The sequence below is a fragment of the Protopterus annectens genome, chromosome 3.part1 (assembly GCF_019279795.1).
Source record: "Protopterus annectens isolate FY-2018-M chromosome 3.part1, PAN1.0, whole genome shotgun sequence".
Taxonomy (NCBI): domain Eukaryota; kingdom Metazoa; phylum Chordata; order Ceratodontiformes; family Protopteridae; genus Protopterus; species Protopterus annectens.
Genome location: NC_056732.1, coordinates 1,099,007,009 through 1,099,019,289, shown reverse-complemented (window position 1 = coordinate 1,099,019,289; position 12,281 = coordinate 1,099,007,009). Strand labels below are relative to the sequence as shown.

The 12,281-nt window shown below is 46.7% G+C and overlaps 1 protein-coding gene across 1 annotated transcript in view; it reads left to right on the top strand.

The window, feature by feature from the left end:
* The window catches only part of LOC122797753 (trafficking protein particle complex subunit 9-like), a 3,992,710-nt gene that overhangs the window by 2,748,184 nt on the left and 1,232,245 nt on the right, over window positions 1-12,281 (top strand). The gene's annotated exons all lie outside the window — the stretch shown is intronic.

Below are 12,281 nucleotides of genomic sequence, written 5' to 3'. Positions count from 1 at the left end.
ATCTAAAAGATATACTATGCCCTAAATCTTACCTATAGAGCAAGGCAAGTGCAGATAATGATGAACAGATGTTCTTGCTAAGTCCAAGGCAAAATACAAAATGCACAGTCTATCTCTGAGAGAGTTCTTAAATCAATATCAAATACTGCTGCTGGGTTAACTTGGATAACATCACTTTTTGTCATTCGACTTCAATTCCCAGGCTAAAACAGAAAATAACAGAATTTAACATCTCTGTTAAAAATACATATCTTTCAGAACTGTGCAGCTGCTAGAAAGTCATAAAGCAGTAAAATGCTTTTTTACATTTTAAACCTGCTAATTACTTCTCTTTCCAGATAATACAAAAACTTCCAGCTGTAGACATTGTGTCTGCTACTGAACTGAAACTAAGAGATAACATCTTTTGTTTATGGCCCAGCTATAAAGTAACTTAACCTCAACTATTCTTAAGTTTTTCAAGTTAGTCTTCTATGTTCCAGCAGGGTATGCTGCGGTTACAATCTTGAAGCTCAGTATATAACATATAGATGTTAAGTTGTCTATCTCGCCTTCATTCTTGCTGCTAGGGTTCGGAGCCGATCCTCGGCTTCGACTCAGCCATCTTCAAAAGCTCAAGAGGTGCTTACTGGCTCGAGGCCCCCCTGTATCCCATGATGCCTGGCGCTAGATACCTAGATCTCATTTGCCGCTTCCGCTGTGAGGTTGTTCTACTGGCTCAGGTCGTATAAAACTTTATTATTGTATTTTTCTTGTCAAAACTGTTGGTTTTTAGTATAGAATTAGTCGTTAGATTAGACTGTTGCATTGTAGTTAGTTTTCTCTAGATCCCGATTACTTCTCCCCAAGAAACTCTGAGAGTTTCCCCTTCCCCCTTCTCTCCCTTTCCTTACCTCAGAAAGGTTTTCCGTTTTAGTTAGAGGATAACCTTTTCTTTCTATCTTCCTTTAAAAAAAAAAATATATATATATATATATATATATATATCTATAATAATTTCCTGAGTATCACTGTTAGTGTTTAGTGATAGATATCTGTAGTGTTTGTAGTACTGCTTGTAGTTTTTTGGTTGTGGTAACTCTAGTCTGCAATTTTTAGTGGTTAGTACGTAACCTTCTGTGTGTGTTTCTTGTCCTTGGTTTTCTTCAGGATGTCCAAGGATCCTAAACCGTCCGGATTCAAGAAGTGTGACTCATGCTGTCAGAAGATGTCTCTGACAGATGGTCACACTTCTTGTGTTTATTGTCTGGGTGCCATGCACCTGCAGGACTCTTGCTCAGTTTGCCATGCTTTCAGTCCAAGAGTCCTGCAGGAGCGCAAAAACAATTTGATTCTGACGGGTTTGCTTAAACCCCAAGATTCACCGGCAAATGCTCAGCCCGTGAAATCTTCCAGGCCACCTAAACCTTCGGCTCCCAGTTCGGAGCCGTCGTTGGGTGAAGCCATACAATCCATCTCTGCTCCGGCTGGAACCAATGTTCCTCCCTCCCAGTCGGCTCCAACACGTTCTTCGGAATCGACTGAAAGTCGAAAAAGATCCAGGTCTCCTTCTCTGGAGTCGATACATTTGGCTCCGAAGTCGCCTCTGCTCCAATCGGAGCGTAGTCATCGCTCATCCCACTCTTCTCCGTCCTTTAGACTTTTCGACCATGACTTGGAAAGAGTGGTCAGTAGGCTGTTAAAATCGCAGGCCCTAGCCAAAATGTTGTCCAGTCCCCCTCATTAGGTGTCTGCTCCGTCCACAGCTGTAGATATTCCTCCTCCGACTCATCCTATGAGCTCGAAGCTGGAGTTAGTTGGGGTCCGAGTTGTGGAACCATCGGCTTCGATACCCTCTCCTTCGGTTCTGTCGTCGGCTCCGATCCCTTCCATGGTACCTTCCCTGGAGGGATCTGGGTGCCGAGACTCACTCGTCAGCTCCGAGGGGGCCAGTGGCATCGGACCCTTGTCCGACCCCGCTCTCCCCCTCAGGGCTTCGGCTCAGGTGAGTTCGGCTCCCACATCTGCCTCGGAGCCGTCCCCCTTGGTGCGGGGAGGTTTTCTGGTTTCTTCGGAACCAGAGCCTTCTCTGCGTCCGGGCAGGGACTCCTTCGAGGTGATGAGGAGTGTACTGGCCCCTGAGTCAATCCCATGATCGACCCCATCGGCTCCTCCCCCTAGGGTGCCTGCGTCAGCCTCTGCCCCTCTTCCAGACTCCAAGCGTGGGGATCCAGCGCTCCAGGACACCCCCTTGGGGGTATCCTCCTCTTCCGAGGCCTCCCCTGATCATTCAGAGGAGCCACCTCGCAAGAGGAAATGCAAGAGGAAGCATGTTGACTCCCTCGAGTCTGTCACATCAGATACTGACTTAGAGGAGTTGGAAGGGTCCCCAAGATCCCCCTCTGAAGATGTCTCCTTCTCAGACATCCTTGAGATGCTTAGGCAGAGGGGGAACTGGACTGCCCTTAAGCCCTTCCGAGGATGAGTCAGTATTCCTGGACGTGTTTGGATCCCGACCTTCCACCTCCTGGGTGTCTCCGCCTTTCGACCCACTGATGTCTATGGTGGCTCAGAAGGCGTGGACGGCTCCAGACACAGTGGAACCGACCCCTAGAACACCTGCCAAATTCATTACTGCACCGCAGGACAAACCGTTCTTGACCAAAGGTGACCCATTGATGCCATGGTGGTAGCAGCGGCCACAAAGAAGGAGTTGGCTGAAACCTCTTCATCTGTCCTTCCCCCTAACAAGGAGTCCAGGACGATGGACAGATATGGGAAGCAGATGTTCTCTTCAGCGACCTTTTCTATGCGGTCCCTGAATTACCTGTGCCACTTTACCCGTCTTCAGAGGGATCTCCTGAAAGAGCTTGGCGATACCCTCCAAGATCCATCAGCTGAGGGGGCCCCAGGCTAAAGCAGCCTCCCACCTGGCAACTCTTAATTCAGTGGTAAACTCCTCCATGAGGCTCATTTCATATGCAGCCGATGGTGCGAATAGAGCCGCAGGCACAGGCATGGCCCTAAGGAGGCACGCTTGGATGCAGCTATGTAACTTTGCGGAACCTTTCAGAGCGTCTTTCACCAACACCCCTTTTGATGGTTCCTCTCTCTTTGGATCACAGGTGAAGGATACCCTTACCAGGTGTGATCAGGAAGGCAAGACTCTCTCTGCTGTAGGAGTCCGTTTTTCCACTCCTTTCAGACCATATCCTAAGGGTCAGAAGAGTGGAAAGATGTGGTTCCGGAAATCCCAGGGAGCCTTGCCGGACACACGTGGTGAGTTCCCATCCAGGGGCAGAGGAGGGAACAATAACAGACACCACCCTCGTGGCAGAGGGGGTCCGCAAAATCAGGGCAGCAGAGAATCTTTCTCTGAGAAGCCCTTCCAGCATCCCTGAAGGGTTGCCTGGCTGCCCACCTCTGGAGGCAGTCGGGGGAAGATTATCGCTGTACCCAAGAGCCTGGTAAGACATAACACAGGACAAATGGATACAGTCTGTCATATCCGGAGGCTACAGAATTCCCTTAGTTCGCGCCCCCTTAAGATCAAACAAGTCCCTTCCAGACGTTCCACCCAATCGAAGGGACCAAGCAGTTCAAAAAGTCTCAAAACTGCTAAGAAAAAGGGCCATCCCGCAAGTCCCAGCAGATCAACAAGGATCCGGAATTTACTCGAGGTTTTTTTTGGTACCAAGAAAGACAGGGGACTGGAGACCCATTCTGGATCTCAGCAGACTGAACAGGTCTGTACAAAGAACGAAGTTCCGGATGGTCACGCTACAGTCCATTTTGCCCTTCCTGGGTCAGGACAATTGGATGTGCTCTATAGATCTTCAGGATGCGTGCTACCACATCAAAATGGACAGACGCTCCAGAAGATTCCTTCGCTTCCGGCTAGGAGCCAGCCATTATCAGTTCAGAGCTCTGCCCTTTGGTCTCACCACAGCCCCCAGGGTGTTTACCAAACATATGGCAGTATTTACCGCTCACCTGAGACGGCAAGAATTTCAGGTGTTTCCATATCTCGACAACTGGCTCCTCACTGCTACCACCAGACATCACCTTCTGCAAGCCAGAGACTGCACTATCGACACTTGCTCCAGGCTAGGTATCACAATAAATTTCGAAAAGTCTGCATTGTCGCCCTGTCAATCTATCACCTTTATAGGCGCAAATTTAAATACCAAAGACATGTTAGCGAGCCTCCCACCAGACAGGGTCTTAGTGATTCATCAGCATGTGAAGATTTTATTAGCATGCAAAAGTATTCAAGCCAGGTTTGTCCTTCAAACTCTGGGTCTCATGGCAGCAGCAATCATACTTATTCCTTTGGCTCGTTTTCACATGAGGATTCTCCAGTGGCTTCTTTTCACCCAATGGTCCTTCCAGCAGCTTCCCATGTCTTACATAATTATGATCACACAAGCATGCAAGAAGCACCTTGCGTGGTGGATGGTCTCCACATCAGTGCTCCATGGCAGACCATTTGTTCTCCCCCCTCCAGTTGCTACGGTGACCATGGACACCTCCCTGATCGGGTGGGGGGGACATTATCAGGGCAGAACAGTCCAAGGCACCTGGCAACCTCACGAGTACCATCTGCACATAAATGTCTTGTAGATGAGGGCCATGCTCTTAGCGTTGCAGGTTCTTCAGGACTCTCTTCCTACTGGGACCATTGCAATTCAAACGGACAGTATGTCTGTAGTGTAGTACATCAACAAGCAGGACGGAACCAGGTCCTACCCCCTATGTCGAGAAGCACTCAGACCCTGGCAGTGGGCAATCTCTTCCCAACGGTTTCTGATTACAATGCACATCCCTGGGAGGTCCAGCGTCATAGCAGACAGACTGAGCAGAGGAATTCTCATGCCTCACGAGTGGTCTCTGAACCAGGTAGTTGCGGACCAAATCTTCCGCAAATGGGGCCAACCTTGCTGCGACCTTTTTGCAACTCCCTTCAACAGCAAGTGCAGCAATTTCTTCTCTCTCCTTCCACTTCCTGGGCACTCCCCCAGAGACGCTCTAGTCCACAATTGGCCTCAGGGACTTCTTTATGCATTCCCTCCTTTTCCCCTAATCCCGAAGCTAATTCAGAAAGCTACCGTATTGGGTTGCAAAATGATCCTCATTGCTCCTTACTGGCCTCGACAAATATGGTTCCTGTTCCTGCGTCACTATCTTCTTGAGCAGCCTTGGACTCTGGACCTAGTTCCAGACCTCCTGATTCATCAATCGGACGGGCTGCACCAATCCCTATGCTCTCTCCAGCTCACGGCTTGGTTCCTCCGCTTCCAACTTTAGCCAGGCTTCCGGATATCTCCCCCTCTGTGTGCGAAATCATTTTGTCATCACAAAAGTCTACGACTAGAAAATCTTACGCTAGTAAGTGGAAACGTTTTTCTTCCTGGGCAGAGGCTAAAAGTATAGACCCCTTTTCAGCCCCTGTATACTACATTTTGGCATTTCTTGCAGAACTCATCCATGCTGGGTCCGCTTCTGCTACAATTAGAGTTCAGGTAGCTGCAATTTCAGATTTTCACATTGGCCTGTCGGAAAGCAATATCATGTCTCATAAGCTGTGTATAGCCTTTCTCAAAGGAACCACTCTGTTCTGGCCCCCAGTGAGAGATCCTCCACCACCATGGGATCTAAATTTGATTTTAGCTTCTCTAATTTTGCCCCCTTTCGAACCTGCAGCTTCTTGTTCATTGAAGTTCTTATCTTGGAAAACCCTTTTTCTGGTGGTTATTACTTCAGCCAGAAGAGTTTCGGAACTACAGGCTCTTTCTATTCGTCCCCCATACCTCGTGTTCCACAATGACAGGGTTGCTCTTAGGACTAATCCATCCTTCCTTCCTAAGATCTCTTCAGAGAGTAACTTGAATCAGTCCATAGACCTTCCTGTGTTTTTCCCTAACCACTCCAACAGGGCGGAATATAAGTTGCATCAGTTAGATGTTCACAGGCAGCTACGCTTTTATTTGCATAGAACCAAGGACATTCGAAAATCAGATCAACTTTTCCTGTCTTATGCAGTAGGTAGGTAAACAAGGTCTTCCGGTCTCCAAAGTAACCTTATCCAGGTGGTTGACTTCTATCACTTTCATATATCAACTGAGGAATAAAGAATTGCCAGTTAAACCAAAAGGTCACTCCACCAGAGCTTTAGCTACTTTGGTGGCCTTTCAGGCTAGGTTGCCCATGGAATCTATTTGCGCTGCGGTGACATGGGCCAACCCACATACTTTCATTTCGCATTACAAGTTGGATTTGGTTTCCAGGAGCAGAGCAGATTTTGGTTCCACTGTTCTGAAGAGTCTTTTCCGATGAGTCACCCAGGATTTTAGGTGCTATGGACGCTGTCCCAACCAGCAAGAATGAAGGCGAGATAGACAACTTAACATAAAGAAGTTATGTACCTACCATAACGTTCCATGTTAGTTGTCTTCTTCTCGCCTTCTTTCCTGCATCCCGCCCTCCATCCCCCTATCCTAGTGGACCGAAAAGAGTTGTTCTTGATTTTTCACTGGCTGAGTCTTCTCTGGCTATTCCTTTCTGACTAGTAGTCTTTCCAGTAGGATTTATGCATTCTAGGATAGGATTCCTTTATTATTATGTCTGCATTTAGACTTACCAAATGAGATCTGGGTATCTAGCGCCAGGCATCATGGGATATAGGGGGGCCTCGAGCCAGTAAGCAGCTCTCGAGCTTTTGAAGATGGCCGAGTCAGAGCCGAGGATCGGCTCCAAACCCAACCAGCAAGAAAGAAGGCGAGAAGAAGACAACTAACATGGAACGTTATGGTAGGTACATAACTTCTTTTTCTGTATAAATCATATTAATATTAACAAATAACATACAATTATTTACAAAATTCCAGATAGCTGAGCTGGCAGTGTGACAATATTATACTATTAGGGTGATAATGAACATAACTAAATAGCAAGGACAGTTATGAAAACTGTTAATGTTACTATTGCTAATGGATTGTCGACAAAGGTTGTACTGCAGTCCTTAAACTTAATGTAAGTAATAACATAGATAGAGAATTCCTTCATGATGCCGTGTTTCGGATACTGTTGCAATTTTTTTTTCTCTCTCTCTGTCTCTCCTTTTCTTTCCCTAACTCAGCCAAGGAAAAAAATCCATTAGCAAAACATTAAACAAATGGTGGCATATATTTGTAGCACTTGTAGTATAATCTGCTGCTCCTACCCTTTTTGGAAACTCACTTTGGTTGTTAGCAATCTGGCGTGTTTGCCTAGAGGCTGCTTTTATACGTAGGGGAAGACAGAGTTTATGTTTGGTGTGAGGAAATCCCTAACAGATGTTAGACAGATGCTCCTGTTAGAACCATCATTGCGGTATTATGCACATTTTTGCAAAACAGAGGGTGAGAAGAACAGAGCTGTAGTGCTTTGTTAATGTTATTAGCTGCTGATGCACGTCATCGTATAGTCCTAGGTTTGAATTCGTCAGTTTTCATTTGCCTCCTCTGTACTTCTGAGCAAGTCAGTTAACCAGATAGTGCTCTTGGGTTGCCACTGAAAAGAACCTTTCATCTACTAGTAGGTTTATGTAGTTAAACTAAAAATAAATACAACTTAAGGGAAGCTCCCATTTCACTTGTAGCACTTTCCCATGACCCAAACCTCTCCAGTGTCAATAATTTTCATGGAAGCCCATGATTTTGTTTTCAAATATTTCTTTACCACTCCTATAATCAGTGACTTTTTAAGAAAAAGATGGTGGATTATAGGTTCATAGGTGTGTACTAGGCTAATGGCCCTTGAGCCTTTACAAGCCTAGCCCATAGAAGTGCCCTGGCATCGTGCCACCCGACGTTGGTTCCCAGTGCCTCTATCATGTAGAGCCACTGGAGTGATCCCCAGTGTGAAATTTCTATTTCCCATCCGATCATCAAGATTTCTGTTGAAGAGGGCAAGTGAGGTTCTCGGCTTGACATATATGGGAAGTCAGTTCCAGAGCATGGGCAATCTCCGGGTTGTGAACCTGTCTCCTACAGCATGTTCTGTTGATTGTGGCAGTGAGGTTGAGGTCTCTGGAGCATGTGGTGTGGAGGGATTGGGATTTCTTTAGCTGTAGTATTTCTAACAGAGCTGGTTCAGACATGGCTTTGTAAGTCAAGCAGAAATCACCACTTAGTAGACGATATGAGACAGAGAATAGCTGGAGTTTTTTGAGTCTGTCCATGTAGGACGTGTGTTTAAGGCCTAGGATCCTCTTCATGAGGTACTTTTGTGGCCTTTCCAGCTGTTGCATGTATCTAGTGAGGTACATGTCAAATGGAGCATTATACTCGATGACTGGCCTAATAAGGGAAGATTAGAGAGAGATGATGACCTCTTTCTTCCTAGATGCACAACCCTCGGTAATGAGATGTGCCACATAGAAGGACGTTCTGACCACAGTGGCGGTCGGAGAGGTTGCTGTCAGCCTGTGTCCCCGGATCTCTTGTAAAGCCTTCAGTGGTCAGTGGGCTCCCATCGATGTGGTAATTAGTAGGAACTGAGTTTTTCCCAAAGAGGATGATGACGCATTTTTGGCATTAAGCTTAAGACCATGGTTTCGATACCAGTCATTGGTCTCAGTGAGACCTTTTTTGTAGGCTGTCTACATTACTTGGGGAGATAATAATGGCTCCCAGCTTGCAGTCATCTATGAACGTGGTCAGCCAGAGTCCCTCCGTGTTGGCCTGGACTTCTGAGAAGTAGATGCCAAACAGGAGAGAACCCAGGACCAATCCCTGTGGGGCTCCACTCGTGACTGGTCAGCAGTCTGACTTGGAGTCTGCTACTTTCACACTGTGGGTTCTCTCTGAGAGCCAAGTTGCAACCCACCTAGTGATACAAGGTTTGATGCCTGGTTTGATGAGTTTATCAATAATTCCTGAGTGGGGAATGGTATCAGAGGCCTTGGCCAGATCAAAGTAGGCTGTCTGAACTGCCTTGCCCTCATCCAAAGCTCTGATAACTGACTCAAAGAAGTCAACCAGGTTGAGCAGGCATGATCTACCTTTCACAAAACCAAACTGCGTGGGATCTAGAGTTTGGAGATTCCCTATATCCTTGTTAATTAGGTCCATGATGATGCGCTCCATAGCCTTACATATCAGACTCATCAGGCTAATTGGGTGATAATTCCCAGGGTCTGTAGTTGCTCCCCCCTTTATGGGGAGGGATGACTGTAACATTGCAACATTCAGTAGGGACAAAGCCTGAAATGAGGCTGTGATTGAACAGGGCACACAAGTGTGGTTCCAGTTCACTTTGTACTTCATGTAGAACACATTCAGGGATATTGTTGGGTCCCATGGAAGCTATATTCTTGGCCTTGGACAATGCAGCTGTAACCTGTGCTGCAGTAATGCTGGGTGCCTGGCATTCCTCCGGTATTGTGATTGGTCCTTGGGGGGTGGGGTACAGTTGGCATTATCTGTTGGCTCAGTATAGGCGGTACCATTGTGCAGTAACTCAGAGTAAACCCGGTTATTGCCGTGGAGATTCTTGATATAACTATAGAAGGTTTTGTGGTTGTTTTTAGTGTCTGCACTGCAATTCTGCCTTTATAGCTGGCGTTAGAGGTTTTGATGAGAGATGTCAAACTGGCCCTTGTTTTCAATTATTAAGGAATTCCCAATATTATTCTAGCATGTCCAAAGGTCAGTTGTCAATCTCCTCTCTGGTCCAGCTGGTGAATCTGGGAATCTTGAGGCAATGTTACAACTGCCTCATGTACACAGACAACCCTCTCCTCCTCCCAACAAATTCCAACACATGTGAGAGATGCAACCATATAGCCAAACTGGAGGCTAAGCTCTCTCAACTCAGTACTGGCATAACCAGTCAGGAGGAGAAGGAAACCACACTCACTACAATTCCAGTCTCACATAGACCTACCACGACAGCAAACCAAACACATAATCACACAAAAACATACTCGAGGCTCTAAGTAAAGATCTGCCTAAGCAGCAGAGACCTCCAAAGCAGACACCCAAGCAACCACTACCCCAAAACAAAACACGTGCAACACATATCTCACAAAGCCAGTGTGCTGAACAGTCACAGCCCTTAAGACTAAACAACACACCTGATACACTTGTAATAGGTGACTCTACCGTCAGGCACACTGACGTCCCGCTTACCAGGCTGAACAAGGAGAGGGTCACGGTGAGCAGCCTGTCGGGCACTAGGATCCGCCACATAACACAAGCACTCAGGTCACTCCAAGGCAAGTACAAATATGACTCAGTCATTGTCCATGCTGGTGTGAATGAGCTGAGACGTACCTCCCTGGACTACATGAAAAGAGACATAAAGGAGCTCTCTGAGCATATAGCCCACCAAGAATGATGCCACAATATGAAGACAAGATGATCAATTTCAACAATTGGCTTAAGTACTGGTGTCATTCAAAGGGGATCCAATGCCTGTCAGCTTGGGATGATATGCTCGACAAGCCACGATGCTTCGCTAGGGACGGCTTGCACTTGTCACCCCTGGGCTTTCGGATATTGGCAAAGGCTCTTGCTACCTCCATAGTGCCTTTTTTAGGCAAGGCTCAAAAGACAAACCCACCTCCATAGGTATCACAAGGGATAAGAAACTAAGAGTAATGCTACTCAACGACAGAAGTCTAAACCTCAAGATGCACGCACTCGAAACTCTCCTTAGCATGGAGAACATCGATATCTGTGCAGTAACAGAAACCTGGTCCAGGGCTCCCGAGAGCACCCCAGCACTACCAGGTTATACCTCATACCATGCTTTTCGGCCCCAAAACTTGGACTGAACCACAAAAGGAGGGGGAGTATTGATATTCAAAGATACCCACACCTCCAGGTTGGTGGCAAAGCACGAAGCATCAGAGACTATCCATATGCAACTAACAGTGGGTAAAACTGCCTTCCAGTTTATAGCCTGCTACAGACCACCCTCCCAAACCCAGGAACCCCACTCGGCCTTTCTGAGAACACTGGAAAATATGAAGGTCTCTCCAAACACCATTATATTGGGCGACTTCAACTACCCAAACATAGACTGGGAGCATTACTCTAGCTCCAACACCCTAGCCCAAAGGTTCCTAGAATTTATAAACTCAAATGCTATGGAACAACTTGTTACCACTCCCACAAGAGGGGAAAACATACTGGACCTGATCTTCACTAACATGGGGACTCTATGCTCCAGACCAGAAGTGTATCCCTCACTGGTAAGATCAGACCATAGACTAATCTCACTGGATATTCACATCCCGACCTCACCCTCTGCCAAGAAAACCACAGTGAAAAACTTCTCTAAAGCAAATTTCACACTCCTCAAAACCGAGGTGGAATCCTTCAAAGCCCCCGGGCCTGTGGAAAATACGGCACAGACCGCAGAATCCTTTATAAACGCATTCTATGAACACCTTCAGGAATGCATGGATCATGCGATCCCAAATAAAACCAAGACCCAATCCTCCAAAGGCAGACGTCCTGTCTGGTGGACCCCAGCCATAAACAAACTATACAATAGAAGGAGGAAGCTACTAAATGGTAGAGCAAAATCCCAAAAAGGGAAGGCATCACTGATCAGTATTAGCAAAAAACTACGGGCACTCATAAAATTGTCTAAGGCCAGCTTCGAGAGAAAAATTGCACAGGACACTAAGGATAATCACAAGGCTTTCTTTAGTTATGTTAGGAACCTGGGTGGTAATTCCCAGACATGCTCAGAATTAGTCCAAAATGACAAAAAATACACTGAACCCACAGACATTGCCAACATCCTAGCTGACAGGTTCAGCGCAAACTCCCCCACCAAAGGGCAAATATCTATCCCAGCAGAGTGCTACCCCCCTGACATCTCAGATGCTCAGGTAAGAGCCGCCCTCTCCAAAGCAAAAAACACAGCATCAATGGGACCAGACGGTGTCCCGGGCTGGATCCTACATGAACTCCAAGAAGAGCTAAACCCAAACATAAAACTACTGTTCAATCTCAGCCTTGCTACAGGATATGTGCCCAAAGAGTGGTGTACAGCAACAGTGGTCCCTCTCCATAAAGGTGGTGCCTCAACGGATCCTGGAAACTATCGCCCCATAAGCCTGACTAGCTTGGTCTGCAAAGCTATGGAAAGGATCATCATGGACCTCATAAATAAAGATATTGGGGACCTACAGACACTGGATCCTACCCAGTTCGGCTTTGTTAAGGGCAGACCCTGCCTCTTAAACCTGGTTGATTTCTTTGAAACAGTCACCAAGGCCATTGACGAGGGGAAGGTGGTCCACA